The 17,567-nt window shown below is 38.3% G+C and overlaps 1 protein-coding gene across 5 annotated transcripts in view; it reads right to left on the bottom strand.

The window, feature by feature from the left end:
* The window catches only part of PHEX (phosphate regulating endopeptidase X-linked), a 228,124-nt gene that overhangs the window by 168,826 nt on the left and 41,731 nt on the right, over positions 1–17,567 (bottom strand). The window contains exon 2 of one of the 5 annotated variants that reach the window (XM_081565949.1): positions 8,405–8,483. The exons of the other annotated variants lie outside the window; for them this stretch is intronic. The gene's annotated coding sequence lies outside the window, so the exon portion shown is untranslated. The remainder of the gene's footprint in view (positions 1–8,404; positions 8,484–17,567) is intronic. 5 annotated transcript variants of the gene reach the window in all.

Raw genomic sequence — 17,567 nt, forward strand, 5'->3', positions numbered from 1 at the left:
AGTTAGACGTGAAGACTCTAAATCAGCTTGCAAAGCCCGTTCTTATTCTCATTAAAAAAATAAAATCCAAGTTAACTAAGTCATGGTCTGTGGATCCCATAACCCTCATGTTTTCACACGAATTGTGTGACACTTGACTTTGCAGTTCCTAAGCCCCATAGCCGGTCAAGCATGGGATTAACTGAGTCTGTTTGACATACTGAAAAGACAATAAGAGCTGATATTTCTCATTCTTCTGGAAAACTCCCACCCAAATATAGGGAGAGAAGCTGTCAGAAGGCTTTCCTCTGTTCATTTTTTATGATCGTCTCATAAATGATAATTGTTGGTTGGCATTAGCTTAAGAAAAAGGGACAGAGATTATTTTAGGGGCATTAAAAACCTCTAACTCATCAATCTAAATCATGGGTTACCAAATAACATAAAAATATCCTCATTTTAGCATCAAGGACTTTTTTGTTCAGAATGAAATTAATTTTATACAACTGCCAGACACTACAAAAGTCTAACAGAAGGTAACTCTTTTATTATGTTCACTTGTAAGTGAATTTTTAAGGATTTCACTTATCAGGGTCACACTTCAAAATAATTTAAATTAATTTTTAAAATCACTCTTTGATGGCATAGCATTACAATGAATCTGCCAACATGATATTTTAACTCATAAAAATAGCTTTCCTATTTAGATAATTTGTATCTTAGCAGATAATTCAATGTAAGGCCTGTGCTGAACTTAAAGAGTCATTAAAATTCATCTTCAGTTTTTTCCTATAGGACAAATATTAATTACACTTTTCCTGCCTATTTCTACCATCTTAACATTACAAGGAAAAGGCCGCGTATGGTTACATACCCCCCGCAGTGGTCCTTCCTGAGCAGTCCTGAGACATTCAAGGACCCTGGTGACAGCGTTCATTTATTAAGCACCTGCTCTGTGCCAGGTGTATTGTACATGACCTCAATTAATCCCCCACCAACCCTAAACAGCATGTATCATTAACCCTAGCCTACAGGCAAGAAAACTGTAATAACTTGTCCAAGGAAACTCAGCTAGTAAAGTTAGAGCTTGGATTTAGACCCAGGTCCTTGACTTTTGCTCATTTGACCAGCAGGTGCCCAGCAAAATTCTGCAAGTTTCTTTCCTATGTAAGAACAAGGCCCCCAGGTGGCTAAACCAGAGGCAGTCCTCATGGACTTTCTTGACAGAGCTCCTCATCAAATTAATAACTGAAAGGAATGCCTTCCCAGGTTATACTGAGACTGGTTTTTGCAGCAGTGGAGTGTGTCTGTACTGAGCCACCTACCCACTTTGCTCTGTAACCCTATTTGAGACCAGGGACACACACTCCTGAGGCTCCTAGTCAGAGGTTTTACAATATTATGTTAGGTTATGGTCTATAGCAAAGTGATTCAGGTATACATATATATATATATATTCTCTTTCATATTATTTTTCATTATGTTTTATTATAGTATATTGAATATAGTTCCTTGTATTATACAGTTGCACCTAGTTGTTAATCTATTTTATATATAGTAGTTTGCATCTGCTAATCCTAACTTCCTAATTTATCCCTCCCCCATCTCTTTCCCCTTTGGTAATGATAAGATTGTTTTCTAGGTCTGTGAGTCTGTTTCTATTTCATAGGTAAGTTCATTTGTGTCATATTTTAGATTCCATATGGACTTCCCTGGTGGCTCAGAGGTTAAAGCGTCTGCCTCCAATGTGGGAGACCTGGGTTCGATCCCTGGGTCGGGAAGATCCCCTGGAGAAGGAAATGGCAAACCACTCCAGTGTTCTTGCCTGGAGAATCCCATGGACGGAGGAGCCTGGCAGGCTACAGTCCACGGGGTCGCAAAGAGTCGGACGCGACTGAGCGACTTTCCTTTCCTTAGATTTCATATATAAGTGATATTATATGGCAGTTGTATTTCTCTTTCTGACTTACTTCACTTGGTATGATAATCTCTAGGTCTATTTCTCCAGGCCAGACTACTGGAGTGGGTAGCCTTTCCCTTCTCCAGGGGATCTTCCAAACCCAGGGATCAAACCCAGGTCTCCCGCATTGCAGGTGGGTTCTTTACCAACTGAGTTATCAGGGAAGCCCCTCATGTTGCTGCAAATGACATTATTTCATTCTTTTCATGGCTGATTGTACATTCCATTGTGTATATATACCACATCTCCTTTATTCATTCGTCAGTGGGCGTTTAGGTTATTTCCATGTCTTAGCTACTGTAAATAGTGCTATGAACACTGGGTGCATGAATGCATTCAAACTAGAGTTTTCTCTGCATATATGCCGAGGAGCAGGATTGCTGGATCATATGGAAACTCTATTTTTAGTTTTTGAAAGACTCCATGCTGCTTTCCACAGTGGCTGCAGCAATTTACATTCTCATTAACAGTGTAAGAGGGTTCCCTTTTCTCCACACCCTCTCCAGCATCTGTTATTTGTAGACTTTTTAATCATGGCCATTCTAAACAGTGTGAGGTGGATACATCACTGTAGTTCTGATTAGCATTTCTCTAAAAATTAGTGAGCATAGCTTCATATGCCTGTTTGCCATCTGTATGTCTTCTTTGGAGAAATGTCTATTTAGGTCTTCTCTTTTGATTGGCTTTTTGTTGTTGTTGCTATTGAATTGTATGAGCTGTTCGTATATTTTGCATTAAGCCCTTGTTTGTCACATCATTTGCAAATACTTTCTCCCAGTAGGTTGCTTTTTGTTTTGTTTATGGTTTTCTTTGATATGCAAAAGCTTGTAAGTTTGATTAGGTTCCCTTTATTTTTGTTTTTATTTCTGTTGCCTTGGGAGACAGACCTGAGAAAACATGATATATGTCAGACCATCATTGGCCTATTTTCTTTTCTAGGAGTTCCATGGTGTCATGTCTTATATTTAAGTTTTTAAACCATTTTGAATTTATTTTTGTGTATAGTGAGAGGTTGTGTTCTTACTTGATTGGTATACATGTGTCTGTCCAGCTTTCCCAACACCACTTGCTAAAGAGACTATCTTTGATCCATTGTACATTCTTGCCTCCTTTGTCGAAGATTGAGTGTAAATGCATAGGTTTATTTCTGGGCTCTCTAGTTTGTCCCATTGATCCACATATCTGTGTTTGTGTCAATACCACACTGTTTTGATTACCATTACTTTGTAGTGTTATTTGAAATCTGGGAAAGTCATGCCTCCAGCTTTCTTCTTTTTCCTCAGGATTGCTTTGGCAAATCTGGGTTTTTTATGGTTCCATATATATTTTAAGATTATTTGTTCTAGTTATATGAAAAATGTCATGGGTAATGTGATAGGTAATTTGCACTCATTTCCCATGCTGGTAAGGTTATGCTCAAAATCCTTCAAGCTAGGCTTTGGCAGTACTTGAATCGAGAACTTCCAGATGTAGGAGCTGAGTTTAGAAAAGGCAGAAGAGCCAGATATCAAATTGTCAACACTTGCTGGACCATTGAGAAAGCAAGAGAATTCGAGAAAAATATCTACTTCTGTTTCATTGACTATGTGAAAGCCTTTGACTGTGTGGATCACAACAAACTGTGAAAAGTTCTTAAAGAGATGGGAATACCAGACCACCTGACCTACCTTCTGAGAAACCTATATGCAGGTCAAGAAGCAACAGTCAGAACTGGTCATGGAACAACAGACTGGTTCCAAACTGGGAAAGGAGTATATCAAGGCTGTATATTGTCATCCTGCTTATTTAACTTATATGCAGAGTACATCATGCAAAATGCCAAGCTGGATGAGTTACAAGCTGGAATCAAGATTGCCAGGAGAAAGATCAACAACCTCAAATATACAGATGATACCACTCTAATGGCAGAAAGTGAAGAGGAACTGAAGAACCTCTTGATGAGGGTAAACGAGGAGAGTGAAAAAGCTGGCTTAAAACTCAACATTCAAAAAACTAAGATCATGGCATCTGGTCCCATCACTTGATGGCAAATAGAAGGGGAAGAAGTGGAAGCAATGACAAATTTTATTTTCTTGGGCTCCAAAATCACTGCAGATGGTGACTGCAGCCATGAAATTAAAAGACACTTGCTTCTCAGAAGGAAAACTATGACAAACCTAGACAGCATATTAAAAAGCAAAGATGGACACAAAGGTCCGTCTAGTCAAAGCTATGGTTTTTCCAGTAGTCATGTATGGATGTGAGAATTGGATCATAAAGAAAGCTGAACACTGAAGAATTGATGCTTTTAAATTGTGGTGGTAGAGAAGACTCTTGAGAGTCCCTTGGACAGCAAAGAGATCAAACCAATCATTCCTAAAGGAAATCAATCCTGAATATTCATTGGAAGGACTGATACTGAAGCTGAAACTCCAATACTTTGGCCACATGATGTGAACAGCTGACTCAATGGAAAAGACCCTGATGCTGGGAAAGACTGAAGGCAAAAGAAGAACAGGGCGGCAGAGCAGATGAGATAGTTGGATGGCATCACCAACTCAATGGACATGAACTTGGACAAACTGTGGGAGATAATGAGGGACAGGGAGGCCTGGCATGCTGCAATCCATGGGGTTGCAGAGTTGGACACAACTTAGCAACAAAGTAACAACAACAATTTGATAGGGATCAACATTAAATGTGTAGATTGCTTTGGGTAGTATGGCCATATAATAATATTATTTCTTTCAATCCAAGAGCATGGGATATATTTGCATTTCTTTGAATATTCTTTAATTGTCTTTATACATGTTTTATAGTTCTTAGAATAAGTCTTTCACCTCCCTGATCAGGTTTATTCCTATTTTATTTTTTGATGTGATTTTAAAAGGGATATTTTTTACTTTCCCTTTCTGATATTTTATTATTAGTATAAAAAATATAACAGATTCCTGTATATCAATCTTGTATCCTTCTCCCTTGCTGAATTCGTCTATCAGTTTTAGCTGTTTTTGTGTGGAGTCTGTAGAGTTTTCTACATATAACATCATGTCATCTGCATATAATGACAATTTTACCTCTTCCAATTTGCATGCCTTTTATTCCTTTTCTTCTCTGATTGCTGTGGCTAGGACTTCCAATACTGTGTTGAATAGAAGTGGTAAGAGTGAGCATCCTTGTCTTATTCCAGATTTTAGCAAGAAGGCTTTCAGCTTTTCACCATTCAGTAGTATACTGGCTGTGGGTCTGTCAAAGGGGCTTGTTAATACAGAGTGTTGGGTCTTTTTGCCAGAGTGTCTGATTCAGTAGGTCTGGGGTGGGGCCCAGGAATTTTCATTTCAAACAAATTCCTAGGTAATGCTGATGCTGAGGCAGAGGAACATACTTTGAAAACCGCTACTTTCAACCAATAGCACTCACCATCTCTCCTCTCCATCTCCAACTTTACTAAAGTAGAGCTGACAGTTATTAGTAGTCCTTCTGGATGACTGTGACCCCAGGACATCACCAGTCCAGATTCCCTCCTCCTCCATTACCCACCTCACTCAAAGTCAGATCAGGACCTTTACCCTTTCTTTGCTGATTTCCTCACTCTGCAGCTCCATTTTAATTCAATATGAACATTCTGCAAGGAGAGCTTTACTTTTTTTTGTCCTGGAAACACTCTCCTTGCATTGGTCTATTTAGGTCTAAGTTAGTCCTCAGTTCTACAAAACCGAGCTGTGAAAAGTCCCTTTCTTAAAAATGAAATGCAATATGGGTTTGAGGTGAGAGTCAATTCACTGGTTTAAGAGGAAAAAAAAAGCAACACTATGCCAGTAAGACTTCCAAAATGAAAAAGACAACACAGGACAGCTATTTTCAACTCCTGCTTATACCACCACACCCTACGGAGAGGAAGAGTGGGATAAATACTGCATCCCTGAAATCCTAAAAAATCTGAGCTCCAGACTTCACGAGTCCTCTCTCATCTATGACAGCAGCCATCAAAACACTGTAAACATAGGTTTAAAAAGCCACTTCCCAACTAACCCCTGTTTTCACTCCCACCTTCGATGAGGAGGTGAGAGCAGCAGACGTTCTATTCTTGGCTATTCAAACCATAGTGTGTGGTCGAGGGAGGCTGTCCCTCTAAAATTGGGTTTCTGACAGTGAGGGATCCGGAGCTGGGCTTTCTTTCCTTTCTCTACCCAGAATTCTCTCCTGTAAAACAAAGGAAGCAATAGCATCCTTGGCACAAGCAGAGGACCCAAAAGGGCTGGTCAGACCAGAGTTAACTTCCACACCCACTGGGTGTGGCTACAGCTCCCCTAGCTGATTCTTCCAGGTGCCTGGAGATGTTTCCAAAAAAAGGGGTAGAGGAGATACAGAGAGAAGACAATGACCCTTCATGCTGAAGTTAGAGAGAAGAAGATACTTAATAATGCTTGACGTTTTCTGTAACAAGGAAGACAAACTCTACCTTAATCTGGATCCCAAGCTAGAAAACAAAACAGCACACTGGGGCCTTCTGAACTGATCTCCATACATCAACCCTTTCCTCCGAGCCATGCAGCCAGGATGCTCTGGCAAAACTCATTGCGCATCAGCACACCCTGACATGACATTTACAAATGGCTTCCCACTGCCCGAGGATAGAAGCTAAAACCTTTAAATGGCCTACAAGGCCTACATGTTCTGGTCCCTCCTCTCTCTTCAGTTTTGTCTTATGTCCCCTTTCCTTTCCAACTCTGAGCTCCAATCACACCAGGCTTCTTGTGTTTCCTCAAAGGCACCAGCTGGACAGAGCCTCTGCTCATGCAGCTCTTTCCGCTTGGGTTAAAATTGGAGACATTTGAAATGTTAGACCCATAATCTGTGGGGGACAAATTATATGGCTGGATTGGTTTGGGCAAGTCACATAATTTTCTTGACCTTCGCTTCCTCGGATATAGGGCAAAGACAGAAATAAACAATGATGGCAACATCACAGAATTAGAATGAGGAACCACAGAGAAAACAAATGATTTGCTAAAGGAATAAAATTAGTAACAAGAAAAGTTTGGGCCTTGGGGAAGTGAATTGGTGAATTCAGAATAGATAGCAGGTAGGAGAAACAGTTCAATTTGGAACTCAATTGAAAAGGTCACTATGAGAAGGCTCTGGTTAGTGACACAGGCAAACTCATGAGTGTACTAGCACATATTTGTGAGTGTGTGTATCTCTCTCATAAATATAAGTTCCCACACTCATCTTTTTGAAAATAAAATTCTCCTCTCATTTTATAAACTAAAAGGCCCAGGCATGTTTTAAAAAATATCTCTCACTGTGCAAATATCAATACTAATGAGGCTTTCCAAACAAACATATCTTATTTGTGACAAGTTATTAGCCAACCAGTCTTTAATTAATTTTCCTGTTATGGGTAGTGCCTTTTTACATGGAATGTTCTCTTGACACTTTAAAGCAAATAGTCTGTCATTATTAATTCATTAAGTATTCACACAGATGCTATTAATCACAATGAACTAATGTGGTATTAATGGGTAGGTTATTAATCTGCAATTACATGCAGATTTCCTAATAAACTCAAGCTGCCCAAATTTTTCGAGGAGAAAAGCAAGGGAAAACAAAATGAGCAAATCCTTCATAAAACAAATTAAGGGGAAGAAATACCTCTCCCTGTACCATAAGAGAGGACATATAAAATTTGTTTTATTTTCATCCTAAGAAATCTTTGCTCTTACTCAATACAATGACATTTGCAATAAAGAGGTTTTCATCAAAATAATAATATAAATGAAGGAAAAACAAAACACCCATGCACCCTGGAGAGGTACTGAATTTCTTTAATGCCATAACATGTTGTTAGATGTAGCAAAGCCTGACTGCTCAACATGTGGCCCCTGAAACAGCAATGTGGGCATCACCTGAGAACTTGCCAGAAATGCAGAATCTCATGGCCCTTCTCAGATTCACTGAAACAGAATCTGCATTTTAACAACATTCCCACATGATCCACATACACATTCAAGGTTGAGAAGAATGGTATCAAAGTACAGCTTTATAGCTGCAAACTGGAGAAGAAGAAGGAAGTGGGGGAGTTTTGCCTATACGTCCTTGTTCATTAAAGCCTACGTGTGCTGAGGAGGGAACAGCAGGCAAATCTTGCTGAAATTGTTCAAAAGTACATAAACAAGGTGGATATGACAAGCAGCTTGGAGATCTTGATTATTAGAAAAACAATTTACACACCATATTTCATGAAATCTAAGAAGCACATTTTTTTTAACATTTGAACATCTCTAAAATTGGAATCCATCTTAAAACTGTCAGCCAGACACAGTCATGATGTAGACGCCATTGCCTGCCCTTATATGACCTTGATCTAGCAGTTCTTATCATCAACACTTCAAATGAGTTGGTTGGTTGCCTGGCTAGGAAATTGTCACTTAATGCGTCTTCAGAAAGATTTCACTAGAGTTTGGCTATGAAAGTAAAACTTACTGTGTATCCAAAAAGACAGCCTTGGAGGAAAATCCCTGAGATGATCGGGAGCACATTTTAAAGAAATGCTGAATCACTGCTGTTATGGATGGAAAGAGGACAATGTTTTGTGAGAATATAAAACTACTGATGGTTTGAAATCAAAAAGACCATGAAGAAGTTTTAGGAATAACTTACCCCATCTCTTTTGCTTGCATTTTCCTTTTTAATTAATACAAAAGACTAATATGTGATTAAAAAAAAATTAATGTCTAAGCCTAAAAGAACTTTTGATGAACATAAAATAAAAATCCCCAATCCTAAGAAATCTTTGTGTAATAGCTTAGTCTTACTTAGCATACATGAAATAAAGGTGCATCTTAACAGTTGGCAGTCTTTTTGATTCGATGAAATGTGGTATTATTTTAGGTGATGCTATGAAAGACCCAGCAGTGTTTGTGTCTTCTCTTGCTTAATTTTAAGTCAAATAAATATAACCAACAAAACTGCATGTCACTATAGCATTACCACTACAGAAGACCCAGTATTTTTCCTCCTGGGAAATAATAAATGTGTCTAGAATATTCAAGCTGTGTTTCAATTTAAATAAAAGAAGGCAAGAGAAAAACTATTCCAAATGACTGCAAAAGCATTTTAAGGACAAGTGAACCTCCAGGTGAGATGAGACATTTTAATTCCTGAATATTGGGTTTCACATCTAGGTCTCAGGGGCAAAAATACAAGTTTGGCTGACTGGGAAGGCAGGCGTGAGGTCTCTGGCAAGAGCAGCTTCGTGGGCGTCCCGCCACACCGTGGGCTGTGCAGCCGGCAGACCTCAAGCAGAGCCACAATTGCCTCCCTTCCTCACCCAGCACTTCCTACGCAGTCCCCACTAGACATGTTTCATTCTGGCAACGACCTGCAGCTTTCAAACCCTAACTTCCTCTCCTCCGCAGCTCAGGAATTCCAGACTGACACCAACACCTTTGACCTCAATTAAAACAATCAAACTTTTATGTCTTACTTGACTCACACTGGTCATGTATCCAGACCAGGGTGTAGATCAAGGGGGAAAAGAGAAATCTCTTTTCTTACATTATTCCAAGATTTGGTCAAAATGTTGGGGAATAGAAGTTGAGAGAAATTAATAAATTAGCTAGGGCATTGCCCGACATTCTTTAGTGTGCACTAGCAAAGCACACTGCCAGAGGGGTTATTTTGAATGGCTCTCATTTCAGAAAACTCACAGAACCTTCTCCAATAGACAGTGGCTACAGTTCTCTACTCGGTTAGTTTAGACATCACCCTTGACTAGGTTCTCAAACTTGGCTGCATGTTAGAACTACCTGCAGAAGAAGGGTATGAAATAGCTTAAAAAGTGGAAATGCAGGGTGCACACCAGACCAATTACATCAGAACCTCTGAGGATGGGACCCAGGCATCTGTGTCTATTAAGCTCCCAAATGATTTCAGTGTACAGCTGGGGTTGAGAAGCACTTGACTAGCACTGCCCCATCCAATTCAGAAGCGAGTAGTTGCAAGGCGCTATTGAATACCTGAAATGTGACCAGTCTACAAGGTAACGTGTTGCAAGTTTAAGACCTGTCCTGCGTTCCAAGGATTTAGTAAGCAAGAAAAAATGTAAAATGTCTCACGCATAAGGTTTTTATACTGATTCCATGAAATGACAGTATTTTGGATATGTTGTGTTAGATAAAAAAAAAAAATAATTTCATCCGATTCCTTTCTACTTTAATGCAGCTATTAGAAAATGTAAAATTACATGAGTTGCATCTATGACTCACAATACATTTCTTTTCGACATCACTGCTCTGGAAGATGCCTTAGAGGTCACTAGCTGTGTGAATATGAGGCACTTACAGAACCACTCTAAGTCTCAACTTTCAAAACTGTAAAATGGGATAATACCACCTCCCTGGTTTTCAGGGGTTTTACCATGTGCTAAGGGTCAAACATCTGATTTCTAATCCTTCCTCCATCGCCTCTTAGCTGTGTGATCTTGGGCTGGTTATTGACTTTACTGCTTGGCTACTTCTGTTTCCTCATGCCCAAAAAAGCAGATAAACCTTCCATCTTACAGGCTTGTAAGGAGTTCAGTTTAGAGACTTCAAAAAATGTAGCAAGTGTATTATTAAATCAGGTCACCTCTATAAAGTGCCTAGACTGTCAGGCCCTTCTCTGTGTGACACACTCTTAAGAATATGTGAGGTGAGGGGATCTGTTAAAGGCTCACTTCACAGCGATGAGTCAAAATACCCACATTAATAGTAAATCAGGGGAGAAATGGGGATTTTTCCACATTGTAAAGATGCTCAATTCATTCACATCTTTAAGCTGCAGTTGAAAAGTTCTCAGAATTGAGGATGAGAGCTCAGTTGAAATCATCTAATCAAAGAGTTAGGAAATGGGTGGATGAAATGTTCAACTCCATTTGGCCATGCATTTGTGCACAACCAACTTTTTGATTTTTCTGGTGACTGAGTTTTGCCAATGACCAATTACGAGTAGAATAAAGGTAAGTGATTGTCCCATTTCTCTAAGACATTCAAGACTCAGGAAATCTGAGTCATCTGCTTCTGCTGTGAAATCTGGATTGACCCTTGGACATTCCTGCCCAAATCCCATTTTTCTCGGCTCCATTGTTATTCCTGCTTCTGGCAACCAACAGCAGGAACACGTGGGGACTTGGAGGAGCTTCAGGAATTGTTACCACCAAAGCTCACGTGGGTAGGCTTTGAACTGTTACCACCAAAATTAGGACTTTTCTTCCCTTTTCAGTCATCTTCTTTCAGGAAGTGGCTTTTCAAAAATATGCAACCCTTCTGAACAACTACAAAGTAAAACACATTATACACACCAACCATGCAAAAAAGGGTGTGGGCAGGTTGGGAAGAATCATTGCAGGTGTATATGTGTCTTTCTCAGGATGTGAATATCCTGTGTCATCAGTCATGCCAAAAAACTTATATTTAGTCAAAGGATCCCAAAGTTAGCTGGCAATCTTCTAAAGTAAAATGTTTTTTTTATCTTCCTACAACATTCAGGCTAACTAGCAGGAAACTTTTCATTATGTGTTGCAATATTTATACTACAAACATGCCCCCTCATCTGTTTTTCTACTTCTTTTCTTCATGTAGAGCATTTCTAGGCTGTCATTCCACTTTTCAGAAACCTCAGCTTCCTTGCCCCAAGTCAAAAATCTCAAAATGGATTCTGACATCCTTCAGCTGCCCATCTCACTCCTGTCATCTCTCACCAACAGCCCTGCTCATTCCTTCCAACAGAGCCAAGTTCACTCCAGCACCTCCAGATTTACAGGGCCCCTCCATCCCCTGCCATTCCAAATTCAAACAAGGGTCCCCATCTTCAAGATCAGATGACAAGCAAGCTCTTTCATACACCACATAATATGTATTTATGAATGAAGACACTACTTGGTGTATTACTACTTCCAATCACTTGCACTGTTTAGAAATATTTTCAACTATACTATGGCAAAAGCTGTATCATCTCTAGTTGGGCATTGACCTTTTAACTCTCTGCTTTCATAACAGGTATTTGGCAATAGACAGTAATTTCATCTATAAATACATTTGTTCTGCGGCATAGGTAAGCCCATAAAAGCTTGCACTTAATCACTTCAAGGCTTGGCATTGGCACAAACTCCAAACACATATCTCTGGTTTCATCTAATATCCTTATGAACACCTATTAACTGTCGGTAATGTGTTCATTACCCAGGGATTCTAGACAGCAAACTGTTCAAATATTTGGGTATGAATGGACCCATGGGGCCATGTAATAGCCATCTCCACTCAAAACATCTGAATTAGGACATATTGTAAAGCTAAAGTAAAATAAAACTATACCTTTTTGAGGCATGCCCCAACAATCTTTACATAGGCAGGGGTTCTTAATCTTTTTCGTGCTACACATCCCCTGGGCAAACTCTTAAAACCTATGGGCCATTCTCAAAATAATGTCTACAAGAACATAAGAAACACAGGTTTATAATGGAACCCAGTTATTTCAAAACACAGTTAACAAAACAGTTGTTTTACTGTTTAAAATCATGATAGATGCACTACTTCATTAATTCATTAAATAAGATCTCACATCGAGTCTAGCCACCACTATGATTTTGAAGTGGTGATGTAGGTAGATGCTATTTCAAAATAGCTGTAACATCTGTATTAAGATTTTTAAAAATGATGATTCCCATTGGTAACCAAGTCACAGCTTACAAGCCAGAGTTTGTAAACTACAGTCATAATTAAAGAAAATGCTAAAGTTCCATCAGAGGTTAGTGCAAATAAAGATGCTTTTTTTGTTTTCCTATTCAAGTCCCTGAATTCTATCAACAGCTCTCTTGAGGTGACATGAGTCCAAACTAAAGATCCCCTAGGGATGAGGAAAAGAAAAGAGAGAATGGAAATGGGCATAACTAACAACAACAAAAACAGTGGAATCCAAAGAAGACTGAGAGCAACCTAAGATGACACTTTTCCTTTCACTAATTCCCCTTTCCTCTTCTCTTTCCCTACAGGAGAGACTTAAAACTCATATACACCATTGAGTGTGTTGTCTGACCAATTAGATTATCAAGACTTTTCAGGGTTTGAGGTCATGACCAAGGTCTGGCAATAAAGTTGGGAAAACACAAATATCCTAACCTATTGTTTTCATCCCCATGATGCTTCTTTCCTGATCACCTGACTCTTACGCAGGTAGGCAAGCATAGATGAGAAAAACAAATAAGTATGTATACAAACAAGATAATTTCAGATGGTTATAAGAACCATTGAGGACATCTATAGAGTAACAGGATAGAGGGGGACTGTAGATGGGAGTAGAGAACTATTTTTACTAAAGGTGTTCTTTGATCCTTCTCTATCAGTGAAATAAATTTGAATTTATTCACAGATAGCTCACCTTTCTAATGGCTGATTCAGGACTCTAGAGCAGCATTGTCTGACAGAAATATTATCCAAGCCAAATATATAATTGTTAATTTCCTTGTTGCTATATTTGAATAAGTAAAACAAAAAAGATGAGATTATATTTAACAATATATTTTATTTAACCGAATGAATCTAAAAATATTTCAATATGTAATTTATGAAATAAATCATCAATTTATTGGTGAGATATTTTTACATGTTTTCTAAATGAAGTGTCTGAAATTTGGTGTATACTTTACACTTACAGCACATTTCAATTCCAGCTAGCCATATTTCAAGTGCTCAAAAGCCACATGTGGCTAGTAGCTACCATACTGAATAGTGTAGCTCTAGAATCTTTTATTATTTGTTTATTTATATTTATTTTTTATTTTTATTTATTATGTATTTTTATATATTAAAAATATATTTATTATTATAATAAAAAATAATCTTTTATTATTATTTGGCCATGCTGCATGGCTTGTGAGATCTTAGTTCCCATAACAGACAGCAAACCCAGGCCCTGGCAGTGAAAGTGCCAAGTCCTAACCACTGGACAGCCAGAAAATTCCCTCTAGAATCTTGATTACAGTACCTACTGAAATATTTTGTGATGTGCAGATTTTTAATTTCTACACAGTAGTCTTGGGGTGGCTCATTAACTTCTACATCCTCCTATGCCTAACACAATATCTCTTGCTGGATGCAAATGAGGAAGTCTAAATTCTGATTGCTACTGGCAACGATCTAAGCCAAGCAGACTTAGAAAGTATGAGACAACGGATGTCAGAGTAGAAACAAAGAAAGAAATGTGATCCTTAGTTTCAGCTGCTAGATCAACCCTTACCTGAAGTCCACATGATCACCAGATATTTTGGTTACCTGAGCCAACAAATTGTCTTTATTGCTTAGGCCAGTCTGAGTTGATGTTTCTGTTACTTGTGATTAAAAACAATTGGCACCAGGAAAAAAGTAAAAGCTCAGAAAATAGTCTTGTGTTCACAGATTAATTAATACAATCAAAATGCTATCTATTTCAATCTATTTGAAGTGAGCACATTTCCTCCAAATCAAAGAGCATACAACTCAGAATAAATGTTGTAAATAGATGTGGTTCTTATCAAGTGTACCCAACTTATTTGCAATATTAACCACTACAAAAGAAAAGCTACATTAAAGCCACAGGGGAAAAACTTAGATCTTAAAATAAAAAGCTTGGAACAGGTAGGAGTCAAAAAGTAAGACAAGGATATGCACTAGGGGTGGAAATGGATACACAGGAAGAAAATCTAAAATGCTGACTATCACAACTACCAGAACACAGGCTCCTACACATGGTGGCCATTCTCAAGGCCTCTTTACTTCCTTAAGCTATTTAGAAAGAGGTCATGCCCTAGAGGTAAATACACATTTTCACAGACTCTTCAGGAAGAAATTCATTTCTGTATTCGAAGTAAATGTCTCCTAACAGGAAATTGCTAAACTTTCTAAAATTTGACAACTTCTTTCCCCTTCTTCACACTATATGAACCCACAGTCCCACCCCACACCAACAAAAAACTTCAGGTAAAATAATTTCATTTCACATTCTAAGTCTTTGACACAGGCCTAGAGCTTTACACAGCATCTCTCTGTGCACACAGGACTCATAACAGCATATATATAACTTGGCAATTTGTTGCTTCCTGTGTAGCCCCATGAAAAAGAGGCAGAATAGTCAGAAAAAAACAGGAATCTGCTCTGAGTGGGCACACTTGGTCTATATAGCAGATTCAGTGAGACTTACATGGGCTGAGTTTTCACCAGGAATAAAAAGTTCACCACAGTGACTGGCTGCCCATTAGCACTTCCCCGTCACGTCCCCCATTTTGTTTTTTCTAGTCCGATATCATTTGTTTCAAAGAGCTTAATGGCATCAAGGGTCAATTTGGCACATTATGATACTATGTCATGGGATGAGGAAAATAACACAATTAACTATGTCTTCAATGATCTGAACTTTCTGATTATCAAATGACTTTACAGGAGCTGAACTGTAAGTTTTCAGCTTTTTAGTATCTGCAAAAGATGATCTGGCTAGGATCACTAACAGGAAAAACAAGATTATAGAGGGGTTATTTAATTATGAGAATCCTTTAAATCTCAGCCAGCAGGTATTTACAAATAAATAACTAATCTATGAATCACAGTCATGTTTCTCTGCCTATTAATGCATAGACCCCACTTCATCTTATTGTTCTGCTAGATCTGTCTGTACTTGAACATAATAATATACTGCATTTCTTTAAAAAATATTGGCCAAGATCGCTATTCCATAATAGAGATGAGCTGGCCCTAGCCTACGTCATCTGTCTTCTGTTTGACACAAGTGTTCTAGCTCACTCATTGCTTCATGTTTCATAAGTGCTCATTCGCAAAATTTTCATCTGTTCTTTCATAAGCAATGCATGCCATGTCAATTTCACAGTCACATGAAAATTTGGGAGGCTTTGTAGGAAGGAAATTTTAAGACATTCAAATGCATGACGATATTCAGACCTTTTAAAAAACAAATCCTAATTCTTAGAACAAGAAATAATTTTATTTTCCAAGTAGAAATCTGAGTCTTATATGCCATTTAAAGAAGAAATTCATGAAGCCAGGCTGCTGACTTCAATAGAGGGCAACTTTTCATCAGCCAGGTGTGTCAAACCCATTTTATTTCACAAACTGGACTGCCATTTCTGTGTGTTTTCTGTCAGTCATAAGAAAACGGTACTCTTTTGATTGGTCTCATCAGGTTTTATTTTTGGATGTTCTTTTTATCAAGGGTGAGGAAAAATATCTAGACAGTATTTAATATTTTTGAAAGCTCATGATATTTACAGAGGATAAGACCAGAATAAAACTTAAAGCATTTGATAGACACTACTTCATGAGCCTCAGAACTATCTTTGAGACAAAATGGAAGAGCAAAGGACAAATATTGAGGGCCTGCAATATGCCAGGAACTAGGCTGGGTAATTTATATAGGTCATCCCCTTTAGTCCTCACAAATCCTATGAAATGGGTATTCTTATCTCCATTTGAAAGATAAAAAAGCTGAGCTAGGTGAGCTAACTGACCAAAAGTAACACAAAGGAGAAATGAAAGGAAAGGATTCAAATCCAACTCTGTGGCATCAACACTCAGGCTCTGAAAGGCTTATAATGAAGATAAAATCTGGAAACCACCTAAATGGCAACACATGAATTGATGAAACAAACTGCAGTATATCCATACAAAACAGTCATGGCAAATGATGGTATAGAGCTATTTACACTGACCTGAAAAGATGTTAACATGTCACATAAAAATAACATTATAAAAATAGAATATATGATCCTTTTTGATATATATATAATTGTATATGTATATTTGCATTTAAAAACTTATCATTGGGTATTAAGATCTGAAGTATCTTTCCTCTCATTAGTCATTTACAGTGATCTACAATAAGCTTGTATCACCTGGGTGGATGAGTAGACTGACTGAGAGATACACAGATGCATAGATAGATATAGAATAAATATATATTAATAGTTAGAATTTAAAGACCAAGTGTTTAATGCTTGGATTGGCTTTTCCTCCCTTCTTTCACTCTTCCCAGTCCCCCACCTGTATTTCCTGGGATCACTTCTCAAAATAAACAACTTGCATGCTAAATAAATAAAGAATATTTAGTGTCCAAAAAATAAGATTGCCAGCACATCTGGTATCTGAAAAGTTCTATTTATATACTTTAAGAATATTTGGGCTTCCCTGGTGGCTCAGGAGTAAAGAATCTGCCTGCCAATGCAGGAGAAGCCGGTTCAGTCCATGACTTGGGAAGATCCCACATGCCACAACGTAACTAAGCCTGGGTGCCACAACTATTGAGCCTGTGTTCTAGAGCCCATGAGCTGCAACTACTGAGCCCACGTGCCACAACTACTGAAGCCTGAGTGCCCTAGAGCTTGTGCTCTGCAACAAGAGAAGCCACTGCAATGAGAAGCCTGCCCACCACAACTAGAGAACAACTCCCACTCGCCACAACTAGAGAAAAGCCCACACAGCAGTGAAGACTCAGCACAGCCAAAAATAAAGTTCCTCCTTTAAAAAAAATCTAATTATCTGCAACATATTTGCAGAGTTGAGAAAAATATATATCTATAAATCTGTGTATTGGTATCATCTATACATTTACATATTTTATCTATATG

Source organism: Giraffa tippelskirchi, chromosome X (assembly GCF_054371585.1).
Source record: "Giraffa tippelskirchi isolate mGirTip1 chromosome X, T2T-mGirTip1v1.2.pri, whole genome shotgun sequence".
NCBI classification, from domain to species: Eukaryota; Metazoa; Chordata; class Mammalia; order Artiodactyla; family Giraffidae; genus Giraffa; species Giraffa tippelskirchi.